The sequence below is a fragment of the Megalopta genalis genome, chromosome 7 (assembly GCF_051020955.1).
Source record: "Megalopta genalis isolate 19385.01 chromosome 7, iyMegGena1_principal, whole genome shotgun sequence".
Classification (NCBI taxonomy): Eukaryota; Metazoa; Arthropoda; class Insecta; order Hymenoptera; family Halictidae; genus Megalopta; species Megalopta genalis.
In genome coordinates, this window is record NC_135019.1 from 11,959,602 (window position 1) to 11,975,064 (window position 15,463).

General features: G+C 42.7%; 1 protein-coding gene across 13 annotated transcripts in view; it reads right to left on the bottom strand.

Annotated features, from left to right (window-relative positions):
• The window catches only part of LOC117221835 (bromodomain adjacent to zinc finger domain protein 2B), a 396,271-nt gene that overhangs the window by 249,761 nt on the left and 131,047 nt on the right, over positions 1-15,463 (bottom strand). For 12 of the 13 annotated variants that reach the window (XM_076523808.1, XM_033473108.2, XM_033473112.2 and 9 more), the window contains one exon: positions 9,419-9,480. The exons of the other annotated variant lie outside the window; for it this stretch is intronic. The gene's annotated coding sequence lies outside the window, so the exon portion shown is untranslated. The remainder of the gene's footprint in view (positions 1-9,418; positions 9,481-15,463) is intronic. 13 annotated transcript variants of the gene reach the window in all.

A 15,463-nucleotide genomic window follows, 5' to 3' on the forward strand; every position in this document is an offset into this window, starting at 1 on the left:
TCATTGAGGAGAGTTTAACTGAGAAGAGCAGACCTCTTTTAGGATAGATCGATATGTAAATCAAAAATAAAACCAATAATCGAATATATATTACTAAATAATCTATCGATTTGATGCGTTTTTAAGTAGTTTAATTAAATGCAGGATGAATTAAAGTTGACTCAAATACTCAGGAGTGCATATATACTATTAAATAGGTAGCCACTTTTGAAATCAACCTGCAGTTTTGATGTACAATTCCAGTTGTTCGTTTTCACTTATTTAAATTGATCTTGTTAATTCGAAGCTTCGATTTTTGGATGATCCTGGATGTTTTTTGACGTCAGTGGATGTCGGTGAGGACAGTTTAACTGAGAAGAGCAGACCTCTTCTGGGGACAGATCGATGTGTACAGCTTCGAAATAAAACCAAAAATCGAATATATATATTACTAAATAGTCTATCGATTTGATGCGTTTTTAAGTAGTTTAATTAAATGCAGGATGGATTAAGACTGACTCAAATACTTAGGAGTACATATATACTATTAAATAGGTAGCCAATTTGATGTATCTTCGTGCAGCTTAATTGAATATGGAAGATATAGACTGCACCTAAACCGAGGATGGAATGCACGCTATTAGCAATAAGAAGTCCGCTGAATCAATGCACTTTTATGCGGTATAGTTGAGCGCAATGGTTGCGGGGTGTTACGCCTTATGTGAAGATCGATCAGATCTAATCGGTGGATATCGTGCACTTGTTTCACGTAACGTGACTATAATGTACCTACTAATTTATTTATAATATTTTAACTTAGAAAAAATGATTGTAAACGAATAAAAATGATCAGAAAACTATTCAAAATATCATTTTTATTATTTAATGAATTCAAAGAGTATTTATTTGGTTTTGATATTTTAACACAGTGAGAATAGTTATAAACGTTAAAAAAACGAATATCGTTATTATTTGCATTGTACGAAGGTTATATAATTATTAAAAGAAGTTCTTCATCCCCTAAAATCGACCGCGGGCAAATATCGCAAACCGCGAGAGATTAGAATGCGAAAAGATTCAAAGAGTATTTATCTGTTTGTGATATTTTAACACGGTGAGAATAATCGTGAACGTTAAAAAAAACGAATATCGTTATTATTAATAAAATTATATAATTATTAAAAGAAGTTCTTCATCCCCTAAAATCGACCGCGGGCAAATATTGCAAACCGCGCGGGATTAGAATGCAAAAATCTCTGTCAGGAACTAGACGGTGGAGGGTGCAAGAACCATCTGCGAGTTGCAGTTGCCGGCGACACAGCCAGGCCCGAAAAGGCGGGCTGTTTGGTGATGCATTCAGGCCGCGTCTCCGCGGGCCGGTGACACGCACGGGGCGCGAATTTTAAAATCTATTCTCCGGGCGCGGCGTGTAAGAGACACAGGAGCGGAGAAACAAAGGGTAGAAATAATGGGATTTGCATAGAGATACAGAGAGAGAGAGAGAGAGAGAGAGAGAGAGAGAGAGAGAGAGAGAGGATCTCTCGGGAGGGGCGAACCGGCGCAACATTGCTCGAGCAAAGGGTGCGCGCCGGAGAAATGTTGCAGACAGGGTAGTGGAGCCAGTTACTGTGAGCTTGCCAATTATTGCGCCTTCAGTTTATTTTCAAGCACAACTTTCTCGAATCTAACATATTAAATTTTTGTCACCTAAGTTCGATTGATCGTCTATTTGTTAAAATTAACCATGTAAAAGACGGAAGTTCTTGAAATACCGCAAAAAATATTTCATACTTTTTGATACTGAATTCGCGAAATTTTCTGCGAAGCTTACGAAAAACTGTAAAAAAATCTATTGGACGAATAGAGATAAAAATATTCGGTAAAATAAATCGTTCTACGCAATATATCGCAATGTTGACTGTGATTGATTTTGTTTGAATTTTAATAGTTTATTTGCTGTACACAATAACTGAATCTATTTTTCGCTCAATGCTTTAATTATCGTGCACACAGTAAGTGATTCCATTTTTCTAGGCCTACACAACCTCAAATCATTTCTATTATGCTTTCGTGATGAAATATGAAATTTTGTTGAAACGTTAATATGAACTTTTAAAAGACTAATTATTATATTAACTGTTTTTACAGAATTTAAAATTTCGCAAGTACGTTAAATATCAAATTTTTATTACGATAGTTATCGAGGCTCGGTATTCGGGGAGGGAGCACATTAACTGGACCACGGTAACTGATTTTTATAGATCATGGGCACAAAGTATGTAACAATTCCAGAACTTTTTCTCGTCTTTCTGCTAATATTCAAGGAAAGATTGATGTTTGTTTCATGGGAAAATTGATATCGTCAAAGGAAGCTTTGAAATTGATCTTTCAAGTCTTTAAGAAGAAATGTCATTTGAATTGCTAAAATTCTGTTTAGCAGCGAGAAAACTCACGAAGGCTGGCAACGGGGCACGGTAATTGGCTCGTTTACCCTAGAAACGAAAGAGAAAAAAGAAGCGCGATCGATCTCTCGCCGCGGTTACACGTATGGAAATTGTTCGGGCAAACAATAACCGGCCGTGTGTACGGCATATCGTCGCAAGATAAATCGCGGATCGTTCGGGTTCAGAGGGGAAACGGGGTTACCCCGCGCGGTCCATAAAATCGATTCGAGGAATTTATTAATCGCGGTATCGCGGAAACCGGCGCGATTCGTTCCATTAAAATGCCACGCCGTCGCGCACCTCTCGGCCGGAGATCACCTTATATTAATACGGCTAACGGAGCGCAGATATAAACCGATAAAATTTACTGTAACCATAAAATATTTTACGCCCCTCCAGTCGCTTAAGTTCCTACTTAGGCCGAGTTATCTCCGCCATAAATTCGGTACGCGAACGCGCCAACGGAAGAGGGGCGGGCGGAGAACGGAGGAGAAAAAAATTTTCTCCTTCCGTCCACTCCACCTTCCCTTTCCCTTTCTCTCCCTCTCTCTCTCCCCTTCTTTTTCTCTCTTTTTCTCTCTTTCACGTTCTCGCCCTTTTCTTGCTCGTTGTTCCCCGAGAGCTCCTCGAAAATGGAGGCGAATCACGGATGACCGACGTTGATAGCCGACGCTGGAACGCCGTGTTCGCGACTAATGCCATTTTTCTAACTTTCACCTAGCTAGTCATCCGTCGCGAGCTGCGCGATTCGATCTTATCAGAGAAATTATGAAAATGCGTCTATCCGGTTTGCGGATGGCTTTTTATTGCGTCGTGCGTACAGTGATGCGCATAATAATAGACACCAGGTAACTTTTACGTTATTACTCGTATCTGAAGGAAAACTTAAACGAATATCATATTCGCATATTTTAGTCTTTCTAATTATTATTATTGTTTCTAATTATTATTATGTTATTATTATTCCTAATTATTATTCTATTATTATTATTTCTAATTATTATTCTGTTATTACTATTTCTAATTGTTATTCTGTCATTACTATTTCTAATTGTTATTCTGTTATTACTGTTTCTAATTATTATTCTATTTCTATTCTATTTCTATTATTATTATTATTTCTAATTATTATTCTATTATTACTACTTCCAATTATTATTCTACTATTACTATTTCTCTAATTATTATTCTAATATTATTATTTCTACTATTTCTCTCATATAGAAATATACAAATACGATGTTTCCGTTCAGCTTCTTTTTAAATATACAACTACGATGTTTCGATAAGATTTTTTCTAAATATACAAATACGACATATCGTTAACATTCTTTTCAAATATACAAATGTGTGACGTTCCGTTCAGATTCTTTTTAAATACACAGCGTTTCGGTGAATGAAGGTCACCCGCAGTGCTGTGAACAATTATAAACTCAAAGTAACTTTTACGTGTTTGCCGATATTTAAACGAAAAACAATCAGAAAAAACTATATTTGTATACTTCAATTTACAATTATTACTAATACAGAAAATACACAAATATCATGTTTCGTTAAGTTGTCGAAACATCGCTACAAATGTAAAAGTCACTTTGATTAATATCTCTTACTCTATAATTATTCGCACCACTGTAGAAGTTCTGCCGATCTGCTTAATGCGCAGGGGAAAAGTGGAAAGTGCTCTCCTTAGTCTTGCCTCACCCTTATTGGGAAGGGTGTGAAAGCATCTTGTGGAAGAAAAGTGTGGAATGAGTTAACACCCTCGTTAATCTCTCCCATTTCACTAACTTAATTTATTCATTATTTTCCAAATTCCTCATTTTTTTCTAGATCTCGAAAATCTATTATTTACTTAATTCTTCATCTATTATTTGCTTAATTCTTCGGCTCGCAAGTCTCCTTGGTGTACGTTTATTATTTTATTCCATTCGCTTATTTATATATTTATTTATTTATATAACGAGTAAGCACCTCTTCGTTGAAAACGGAGAAAAACCATGCAATATCTCTTCTTAACCCCTTGACGTACTTTGACGAGTCCGACTCGTCATGAAAATTTCTAATAATAACTTATTGAATATATATGTTATTCTGTCCATTAAAATTTGAATAAAATTCTAATCTCTTATCATCAATATTTAAGCATTCAAGTAAATTTAGGCACACACAATAAGCATCAATTTTCTTTCCCTTCTATGAAATTATGGTAATCGAAAAATTTCTAATCGCAGTAACTGCGAAGAAATTGGTATGTCAAGGGGTTAACCGAGCAATATTTATATATACAACGATACAGAAGGTGCATTAAGATCGGTACATTAAGGTACGCACATATAATTAGTTCAAATTAAAAGCGAAAAGAAAATTGATTTTGTCGACTTCATCAGCGTACACGAACGTCTAAGCCTGGACAGAAAATTCTGCCATTATACGCAACTCTACAGTCTATCCATAATTACTAGCACAAAGCGCGGTACACCCTACTTACCGAGTATCACTGAAAAGCGCGTGAAATCGATAAGAGGGTTAAAAACGGGGACAGCGTGATTTCAAGAGAGACGGTGGAATCGCGTACAAAGTAATGTCTCCCTAACTGACGCTCAGATTGCGCCGAAAAATGGACAATTTGGGTTCAATTCCATTATATCATTAGACGCGGGTGACAGCTCTTCTGCCCTGGAAGCTGTCCGGATTGCTCCTGGGAGCAGGAATCTGGAACAAACGACTTCAAGAAAAGGGATTCTTGAGCTTCTAGACTGTCTATCTGTTTCCGTGGACAAAAATTGGCGTGGTTTTCTTGCTCTCGATGGAGCCTGGCGTAGTTCAAGGTTGGCTTCGATCATAAGCACGGTTAGCATAGCTAAAAATTCAGCTCTGAAAACTATACTTTGTCCTTCGTAGAAACGTCTTGATCACTAATTTTCCGCTTTTCAGGATATTTCATACTATTTCGAACATCATGTTTACTTTTTAACCGTTTGCGTATCAGATGGTTCTGAAAAAACAGGATCGGAAAGCGCCGAAGAGCGCGATCGCGCTCCTTCGATTATGTGTCGACGAAAGAGCCGTAAAACATAAAATAAAACGTTACGAATGAAAATATATATACTATTAACCCCTTGCCGTACCATTTTCTTCATAGTTTCGATAATTAGAGGCTTTTCCGCTGTAATAATTCCTAAGAAGAAAAGAGAAAATTAATATTCATTGTGTGTTTACGTTTTTCCGAAATGTTTGAATATTGATGACGAGAAATCAGAAATTTATTCAGACTGAAAAGAACGGAATAGCATTCATACTTAACAAGTTATTACTAGAAATCTCCATCACGTGTCGGACTCGTCAAAGTATGGCAAGGGGTTAATTTAGAATAGGTAACAACAAAATGCAAATTGGCTTACTGACAGCGATGCGACGCGCGACGTATACATGCGTCTGAAAGACAGCGCGTTTCGACAAATTTCGGGTGGGCCGTCAGTCGTCTGTTTCGGCCAAATGTCCTGGCTTTTCTCGACACAAAATCTGAAGAGCGCGAAAGTGGCTCGTGGTACGCAAACGGTTGAGCAAAGCTAGAATATAGAATTAGAATAGTATAAAGAAACTAGAATAGTATATTGCATATACAGTAAATTCTGCCTAATTGACGCTCAGATTATACATAAAAATGAACAATTTGGAGAGAGGAGATACGATTATTCGAGCCTTGCGGCTCGTTTTTATAGTTGTTGATAATCGGTAACTGTTCCAAGTCTTGAAATGTCTTGATCACTAATTTTCCGCTTTTCAGGATATTCGATATTATTTAGAACATCACTTTTACTTTTTAAGCAAAGCTAGAATATAGAACTAGAATAGTATAAAAAAGCTAGAATAGTATATTGCATATACAGTAAATTCTGCCTAATTGACGCTCAGATTATACATAAAAATGAACAACTTGGAGAGAGGAGATACGATTATTCGAGCCTTGCGGCTCGTTTTTATAGTTGTTGATAATCGGTAACTGTTCCAAGTCTTGAAATGTCTTGATCACTAATTTTCCGCTTTTCAGGATATTCGATATTATTTCGAACATCACTTTTACCTTTTAAGCAAAGCTAGAATATAGAATTAGAATAGTATAAAGAAACTAGAATAGTATATTGCATATACAGTAAATTCTGCCTAATTGACGCTCAGATTATACATAAAAATGAACAACTTGGAGAGAGGAGATACGATTATTCGAGCCTTGCGGCTCGTTTTTATAGTTGTTGATAATCGGTAACTGTTCCAAGTCTTGAAATGTCTTGATCACTAATTTTCCGCTTTTCAGGATATTCGATATTATTTCGAACATCACTTTTACTTTTTAAGCAAAGCTAGAATATAGAACTAGAATAGTATAAAAAAGTTAGAATAGTATATTGCATATACAGTATATTCTCCCTAATTGACGCTCAGATTATACATAAAAATGAACAACTTGGAGAGAGGAGATACGATTATTCGAGCCTCGCAGCCCATTTTTTTTTTATAATTGTCGACAATTCGTCACTATAAAAAAGACGCTCTTACTGACGCTCCAATTACAGTAACGTCTCCCTTACTGACGCTCAGATTGTCCACTAAAATGGATAATTTGGGAAGAGGAGACACGATTATTCGAGCCTTGCGGCTCGTTTCTATAATTGAGCCGTTTATTTTGAAAGTGGCATAAGTCACTTTACCGTAATGAAAAGCGGTGATTTTTTAATGTTTATACGAAATTATTTGTACCGAGAAAAATATCAGTATCCTGAGATAACAAATACAAGTAAATCTTCTCGAAAGTTGGCATCCATATTTTTAAACGTGTTAAAACGCAAACCCTGAAATATATCGACTTAAAAACAAGGTGACTTATGCCACTTTCAAAATAAACGGCTCAATTATTGACAATCGATAAGCATAAAAAACGAGCCACAAGGCTCGAACAATCGTATCTTCTCTTCCCAAATTGACCACTTTCGTGGACAATCTGAGCGTCAATTAGAGAGACATTACCGTATTCGGTGGAATACGCCTCGTCTACCGACGTGATATGGCAAGACAGAGGAAATCGCATACGAAGCACGAAAGCGATCGCGTGGGTGGCACCGATCGGCAACGAGGAACCGAACTCGCCAAAGAAACGCGTCGCCGCGCCGCGGCACGACGCGACGCGGCGGGTTGACTCATTGCGGCGGGCTGAGCTCGCGAGAAAGAGCGCGCACACCCGCCGATGCCGGCCTGCATTTCCATGCGCAAGGTGCAGCATGCGCGTACTGCAATCAGAGTGCACGTACGTTCGCGCCGCGTAAGAGACAGAACTGTCCGTTGACGTCATCCGGACAATTTATTCGACTCGCAGGAGTTCGACGTGCCCGCGGAACGTAATACCAGCCGCGGCGCGAAATACTATTCCGTTTTATTTACACCGGCGACGACGGAATGGAAAATCCGACGACGGGGGTTAATAAGCAACGGAGAACGCGACGAGCTGCCGGCGAACGTAATTTATCGCCGCGAGATAAGAAACTCTTCAAAGTGTTTTCAAAGAGAGGACGACACACACCGTCGCGTCGCGTCGGAACGATCGCGAAACGATCTTCGACCGATATTTTTCATTTATAGTTACCGGTATCGCGAAGGCATTCGCGCGGTGGGAAGTTGCCAGAGCTACGAGGAGACTGCGGAGCTTTGTGCAAAATGATTATTCGACTGCGTTCGTCGTAAGAGACGCGGCAATTTAGTCCTTTAGTTTATTAACGCTGACACTAGATTCACGGAACCCGTTGATAACGAGTCGCGAAATTTTTAATTTACGATTATTCGTATCGTAAAGATAGATTTACGAGTTGTTTATTTAACCCTTTGCACTCGAAGATTTTTTTGAGTCATATTACCAGCAACTCGAAGCCATTTTAGTGAAAAGATCATATTCACATGTAAGTTCATGATATAAGCATTAAAAAAAAAGTCATCGTTGTATGTTATTATTTTTTTAATTGTTTATGGATACAAACGTCATTTGTCACCAACAGCGAAACATCCTATAACTAATTTTTACGATTTGTTTTTGTTCTTATGTTAAAAACTGAAAATTATTTGCATTGTCTCCGTAGCGGAGCCCTCGAGTTTGAAGACAAATTTTAAATGGCTCCGCTCCGGAGCCCTTGAGTGCAAAGGGTTAATTTATACGTTACTTACGGCAAATGTTACAATAACGCTTGTTAAAAATCAGAATAAATGGCTTATTGTTACTTTTATAAAGTAATAATAAAACAGCGGTTTTTTATGGTGCTCCGTAAATCTAGTGTTAACCCTTTGCACTCGAAGTCATTTTAACTGTAAATTTCAATCAACTTTTCTCACTTGTAGTATCTCCATTTTACATGACAAAGTGCATTTTTCATGCACACGAAATCGAGTTTCGTGACCCATAGAACAGTCAGACTTTGAACAATTCTTTTTATATCTAAGCTTTGATAGCATAAAAGTTATCTTGGAACGTGGTGTAACAATATTTTAAAGGTGCCTCAGAGTCACCACTCGAGTGCAAAGGGTTAATAAGCTGCTACTGGGAGAAATCAATGGTATCTTTAAATTCTTGCAAGATATTAGCCGATATATGTCAGAATTGGAGAGTAAGCGATTATTTTATGATTACTTTTGTCAATCGATTATACGAAAAGTAATCTTGATAATTTGTAATAATGTATCAATCGTTTATTTATCGTTGCTAGAACAAATCAGTAATTATGATCGCATTTGGTAATCTGTAATCATTCATCAGTTAATAGTTACTAAAACAAATCAGTAATTACGATTGCATTTGGTAGTCCGTGATCAATAATCGGATTACTTTTCGCCCAATTCTGCCGTATTATTTCGCGCATTCGTTTATGCCACGAATGCATAGCGACGCGCAGTCTTTCCACGCGTGCAAGACACGCGTTTTGTCACAAGAAAATCCGATCGTACTGAAAACTCACCCATTTTCCATTTCCACAGGGCTGAACGGATGGTTCGCTCCGTTTCGCGTTTAAATCGGGATCTGAAAACAAGCAAAGGAAATAATCTTTAGAGAAGAATGTATGCTACACGACGCGTTATAAACTGTGCCCGGCAATGCTACAATTCCGATGAAATTAAAACAAGTAATCTCGGCATTAAAATAAATGTCGGCGTTCGCGCACGTTCTAATATAAAATGGATGAAAAGCTCGCGGGCTCCGACTGCACAGGCTGCTCCCCAGTGTTGATGTTCACCGGTTCCGGAGGAGCCTCGGAGGCCTCCGATTTCCCATTTTGTAATTGCAGGACGGCCGGGGGAAAAAAAGGAACGAAAGAAAGAAAGAAAAGTGAAATTAATTCTGACCCAGTCCACCCTTTCATCCCTCTCTTCGCCTGGCCATCAATTCGAAATCCGTGAGCGATCGCCGGTGCGTGAAACGACATCAATCGGGCTTTCTCGCACAGATAACGAGGCTGTGCTGCCAGTCGAAGAAGGGGAGCGTTCTCCTCAACACACATACTCTCTCTCTCTCTCTCTCTCTCTCTCTCTCTCTCTCACTCTCTCTCTCATTCGCTCTCTCACTTGCGCTCTTCCACTCGCGCTCTCTTACTCGCGCGCTCTCTTACTCGCGCGCTCTCTCCCTCGCGCTCTCTCACTCGCGCGCTCTCTTACTCGCTCTCTCTCTCTCATTCGCTCTCTCTCTCACTCGCTCTCTCTCTCATTCGCTCTCTCTCTCTCATTCGCTCTCTCTCTCACTCGCTCTTTCTCTCACCCGCTCTCTCTCTCTCACTCGCTCTCTCGCTCTTTCTCTCGCGCGCTCTCTCTCTCTCACTCTGTCACTCGCGCGCTCTCTCTCTTTCTCTTTCTCTTTCCCTCGGTCTCTGTCTTCTCCTCTCCTTCTCGTCCCATCGGGCGGGCGGTGCGCGAGCGCTTACAAACGATGAAGCGGTAGTCGTAGAAAGGGTTGCCGGAGTGTCGAGCATATAACGTACAAATTATACGTGGCCACGGAACGGGTGATTTACACGCAACAAACGAACCATGGAAAACCGTTATCGCGGCGGGTTCAACGCGGTAACGTGCTAAGTATCCATCGAGAAATATCTGGTATACCGATCGGGCCGACGAGTCGGGATCGTTACCGTAACCACGGCCAAATTTCAGGTTCTACGGATGGCATTTAAAAAAAAGACCGGCCTATCCACCGGCCAGGCTAGGCTCTTATACACATTCTTCGCTGATTACGGCCTTTCGGTAGAAGCTGCCACGCTGTACACGTTGGACCTTGCCCCCTCCACGTTCGACAACACTCCTGAACCACGGAGAACGCTCCTCCGCGTCTCCCACGACTCGGCGCTCTGTGCTGTCCAAGACATCGAACAGAACGAGATTTCTGCGACGAGTCGCGTTCTACGCGAATCGCCTTGGATTCAAACGGATTCGGACAACAGAGTTCGATCGATGAAATTATGTATTCCTCGATAGGAATAATTTTCTAGCCTTGTCAACCGGAAGATCGACTTACGCAAAAAGGTTAATCACTGAGTCGGGCAAAAAGTAATCCGATCGATCATCGACGAACATGATTCACGCGAAATCATGTTCACGATTAATTGTTACGATTGTTGAGAGATCAAGTAATTATGATGAATGAATAGGTTGAGTAAGCAAGTGTTCATGATGAATGAATAACTTGAGTGATCAAGTAATCATGGTTAATGAATAATTTGAGTAATCAAGTAATCATGATGAATGAACAACTTGAGTGATCAAGTAATCACGATTAATGAGTAACTTGAGTAATCAAGTAATCATGACGAATGAATAACTTAAGTAACCAATTAATCATGATTAATGAATAATTCGAGTAATCAAGTAATCATGTGATGAACGAATCAACTTGAGTAATCGAAGCAAATATAATCGTCGGCCATAATCAACACAGTCATCATTAATCACATAACGACTACCTTTTCGGATTATAATTACACGAAACCCTTGGTATTATGGTAGCTAATAATAATTCCGAATAGTTTACAAAAATATCTGCAAAGACGAGATTACCGACGCCGGACTACTGATCAATAATAACAGATTGTCAAATGTGATCGTGATTACCGATCGATTCTAATAACGATTGATCGATCTTAACGATTACGATTAGCACGATTACTTATCGTACTCGATTAACAGAAGCAACCGCAAAATAATAAGAATTACAATAACGATGATAATAATTACTGTGCCAATCTAAGAAGAAATAAAATAACGAAAAATAATCGATTCGAACTCTGGCTAATCGCTAACCAGAAAGCACAGCTTATCCACGAGGCAGGACGGAAGCCCCGAATTTTCGTGCGAAGGCGTCGCGGTCGCCGAAATTTGCTATCAGCAAGCTCATTTACAAGTTAAGGGTAGCACACCTTCTAGACCGGCTCGTCAAAGTCTGCAACGGAGTCGTCTCCGACCAAACAGACCCGCAGCGTCGCAACAAGCGTCGCACGGAAGAGCAGGATGCCTCGAGTGGCAAGGAAAGCAGCTCGTAGACGAATTCTCATTGGATTTCCGAGGGCGTGGGTTCGATCTGTGTTACGAAGCTCCGCGACGCGGGGCGTGGAACGCGGGCCGGTAATTTCCACAATTAGCGTTCGCGTCTAGGCGCGTAGGCCCGCCTTATTTATAGTCCTCCGGTATGTCCCGCGGTTTCGCGAGCGAGGCTATATCGTTCCGAAAGTCCGACTCCCCTGAATCTATATGCTCCTGACGCGGCGGTTATCTTCGGCGCTCGCCAACAGATGGATACCATTTTTCCCGCGACTAAATGATCCCCCGTCATCGATTTCTATGTACAGTAATGTCTCCCCTAATCGAAGCTCAGATTTCCCACGAAAATAGACAATTTGCGAAGAGTTGATACGATTGTTCGAGCCTTTCGATTTGTTTTTATACGAGCTACAAAGCTCGAATAATCGTATCTCCTCTTCCCAAATTGTCCATTTTTCGACACAATCTGTGCGTCAGTTAGGGAGACGTTATTGTTATACAGGGTGTCCCAAAAATGTCTCGCAATCCGAAAGTGGCGAGTTCCTCGGGTCATTTGAAGCAACTTTTTCCTTTACAACAATTTTCTCCGAGGCACCGTTAACGAGTTATTAACGACAAACAGTGACCAATGAGAGGCGAGATCAGCTGCCGCGAGGTGGCCGAGCCAACGGCGCCAGCGGTCGAGCGGTCGAATCCCAGCATGCTGGCGCGAGACGGCCGAGCCGACGGCGCCAGCGGTCGAGGCGGTCGAATCCCAGCTCAGTCAGGCGCGAGGTGGCCGAGCCAATGAGCGGAACTGGATTTCGTGCGCTGGTTGGCCGGGCCGCCTCGCGTCAGTCGTACTCGATTCTTATTAGTCACTGTTCTTCGTTAATAACTCGTTAACGGTGCCTCGGAGAAAATTTTTGTAAAGGAAGAAGTTGCTTCAAATGACCCGAGGAACCCACCATTTCCGGATTGCGAGACATTTTTGGGAAACCCGGTATACATGGTGGGTCACGAAACGAGATCAGCTCAACTTATTCCGTGGTTCGATTGAACATTTTTTGCCTAAATTTAACACGGTTTAAGAAGAGTTTCAAGATGACAGTGCCAATTTTTTTGTCAATCCTTTCCTTCGAAGTTATCAAGGTTTTTTTATAGGTGAACCTATAATTTTCTTTTCTTAAATACGTTGTATTCGTCTCGGCGTCCCCTAAAAGATAGGCACGACAAAATTGTGGGTCAACCTATACAAAACTGAAGGTGACCTTGATGCGGGAAGAAAGGGTTCACCAAAAATTTGGCACAATTATTTGAAAGCTCTCCTTAAACCATGTTACTTTAGTTCAATAAATTTGTAATCGAACTACTAGCAGCAGAATAGATTAAGCTGATCACGTTCCGTCATTCATTCTGTGTACCGTCCTTACGACAATCCTGCGTCTAAGACAGGGCCCGCTAGATAATTTTATCGATGAGTGCTCTAGCAGTACCAGCGCCGTCAAACTGATAATTACAGCCGGGACAAAGTAAGTCATCGGGTCCGAGGGCGCGTAGAAAAATTCGCTCGGGCATGAATCTTGTTTCAGCGAGTTGGCAGAGACGGAAACAGAGAGAGAGAGAGAGAGAGAGAGAGAGAGAGAGAGAGAAAGAGCGAGAGAGAGCGCGAGTAAGAGAGCGAGTGAAAGAGCGAGAAAGAGAGCGCGAGTAAGAGAGCGAGTGAAAGAGCGAGAAAGAGAGCGCGAGTAAGAGAGCGAGTGAAAGAGCGAGAAAGAGAGCGCGAGTAAGAGAGCGAGTGAAAGAGCGAGAGAGAGAGCGCGAGTAAGAGAGCGAGAGAGTGCGCGTGTGGAAGAGCAACAGAGAGAGAAAGAGAGAGAGAGAGAGAGAACCATATAGAGAGCGAGTGAGAGAGCGAGAGAGGATCGCGTGTGTCCGCGAGCCACGTATAGATCGAGAGACACCCGCGCACACATCGATCGACCTAAACTCAGCGAACCGTCGATTTGCCGCATGCCCGACAGCGTTACTTTTGTATCGAGCTAGGCGACCGCGTAACGCGGCTATAGGCTTTCGCACACGCACAGAGGCAGGCAGGTAGACAGACGGACAGACAGACGGACGGACAGATACAGACACGGACAGGTAGTAGACGCGCGCAAATAATTACAACCTTCTAGGATAGCGGCGCAGACGGGGGCTGGAAGAGAGGAGAAAGAGGACCAAACGAGCCAAAGTTTCAAAAAGCAACCCACCGATAATACCCATATTCCCGGCCATCGAGACCCGCAGAGCTGCGCAAAATTCCAGACTCGCCGCGTTCGCCCTCTCCCCCTCTCTCTCACTCTTTCGATCTCTACTCTTTCTCTCTTCGTTCGAAGCGAGAGAGACAGCTACTGGTTCCCGTGCTACGCGGCATAGCCGGGAGCGACGATAATATAAAGCTCGTCGTTCTAGCCGTCGCAGGGCAACGCTGGCGGCGCGGCGCGCCGCGGGACACACGTACGCGCGTCCATATACAGAGCCCGGCTACGAATAGAGAAACCGATGACGAAGGAGGGAAACGAGGAGAGAGCAGTAGCAGCAGTAGCAGCAGCAGCAGGCAGTAGAGGCACAGAAGAGACTGAAACACGGGGGCATGTGTAGCCGCGCGTGTGCGCGCTTTCATCCCGCGCGCAAACAAACACAGCCGGCACACGGCGTACGATCAGACAAAAGATAATCGCGGAGAGCTCGCCTGTCGTCCTCGCAGCGGCCGCCTCCATCGAGCCAGCTCGAACGTCCGGCTTCGATCTCCGCGAGACTCTGCGACGTCGGTTTCCACCGGCCGCCACCGATCATCGCCGGAATCCGCTCGCGCCATTTGCTTCTGCCGGGACGAACGCGTCCTTCGGACAGCTACGTCGTTCAGTCCAAGTTGGCCAGCCTGAATCCTCAAAGTCCGCCGCGGATTCGATCCCCGACGCTGTCTCATCCGCGAACTCCGTCCGAAGACGGAAGCAGCCCTCCGACCTCGCCGCGCCAACCCCCACGCGACCTCCAAACCGCCACTACTCGAGTTAAAAGCCTATGCATCGGTTCTCGCCTAGACGGATCTCGCCTTCTGTGATATATAGATTCTCCCCCCTCCGTGGCTCGGCGCAGCCGAAACCAAGCCAACCCGAACGCTACATCATCCCCCAAGGGTCATCGGAATCGAAGTCGGACAATCGAGGTTCTTTGTACGTGTCCGTCACGGCGGTTCCACCCGGCGCGTCGGAACGGTGACACGAGCCCAGAGGTCGCAGGGGGTGGTTGCGGGCGGGTGGAGCGGGCCGGGGGTGCATCGCGAATAGAAACGAAGGGAAGCGTTGAACGAGGAAGAGCCGCTCGTCGAAAGAAGACGCAGGCACCCGAGAAGGTAACGCAGTCGCCCGGGGTGGAAAGAGAGCGAAAGAGAGAGAGAACGAATGAAAGAGCGAGAGAGAGAGGGGTGCAAGGAGCCAGCGGGTAATAGGGAG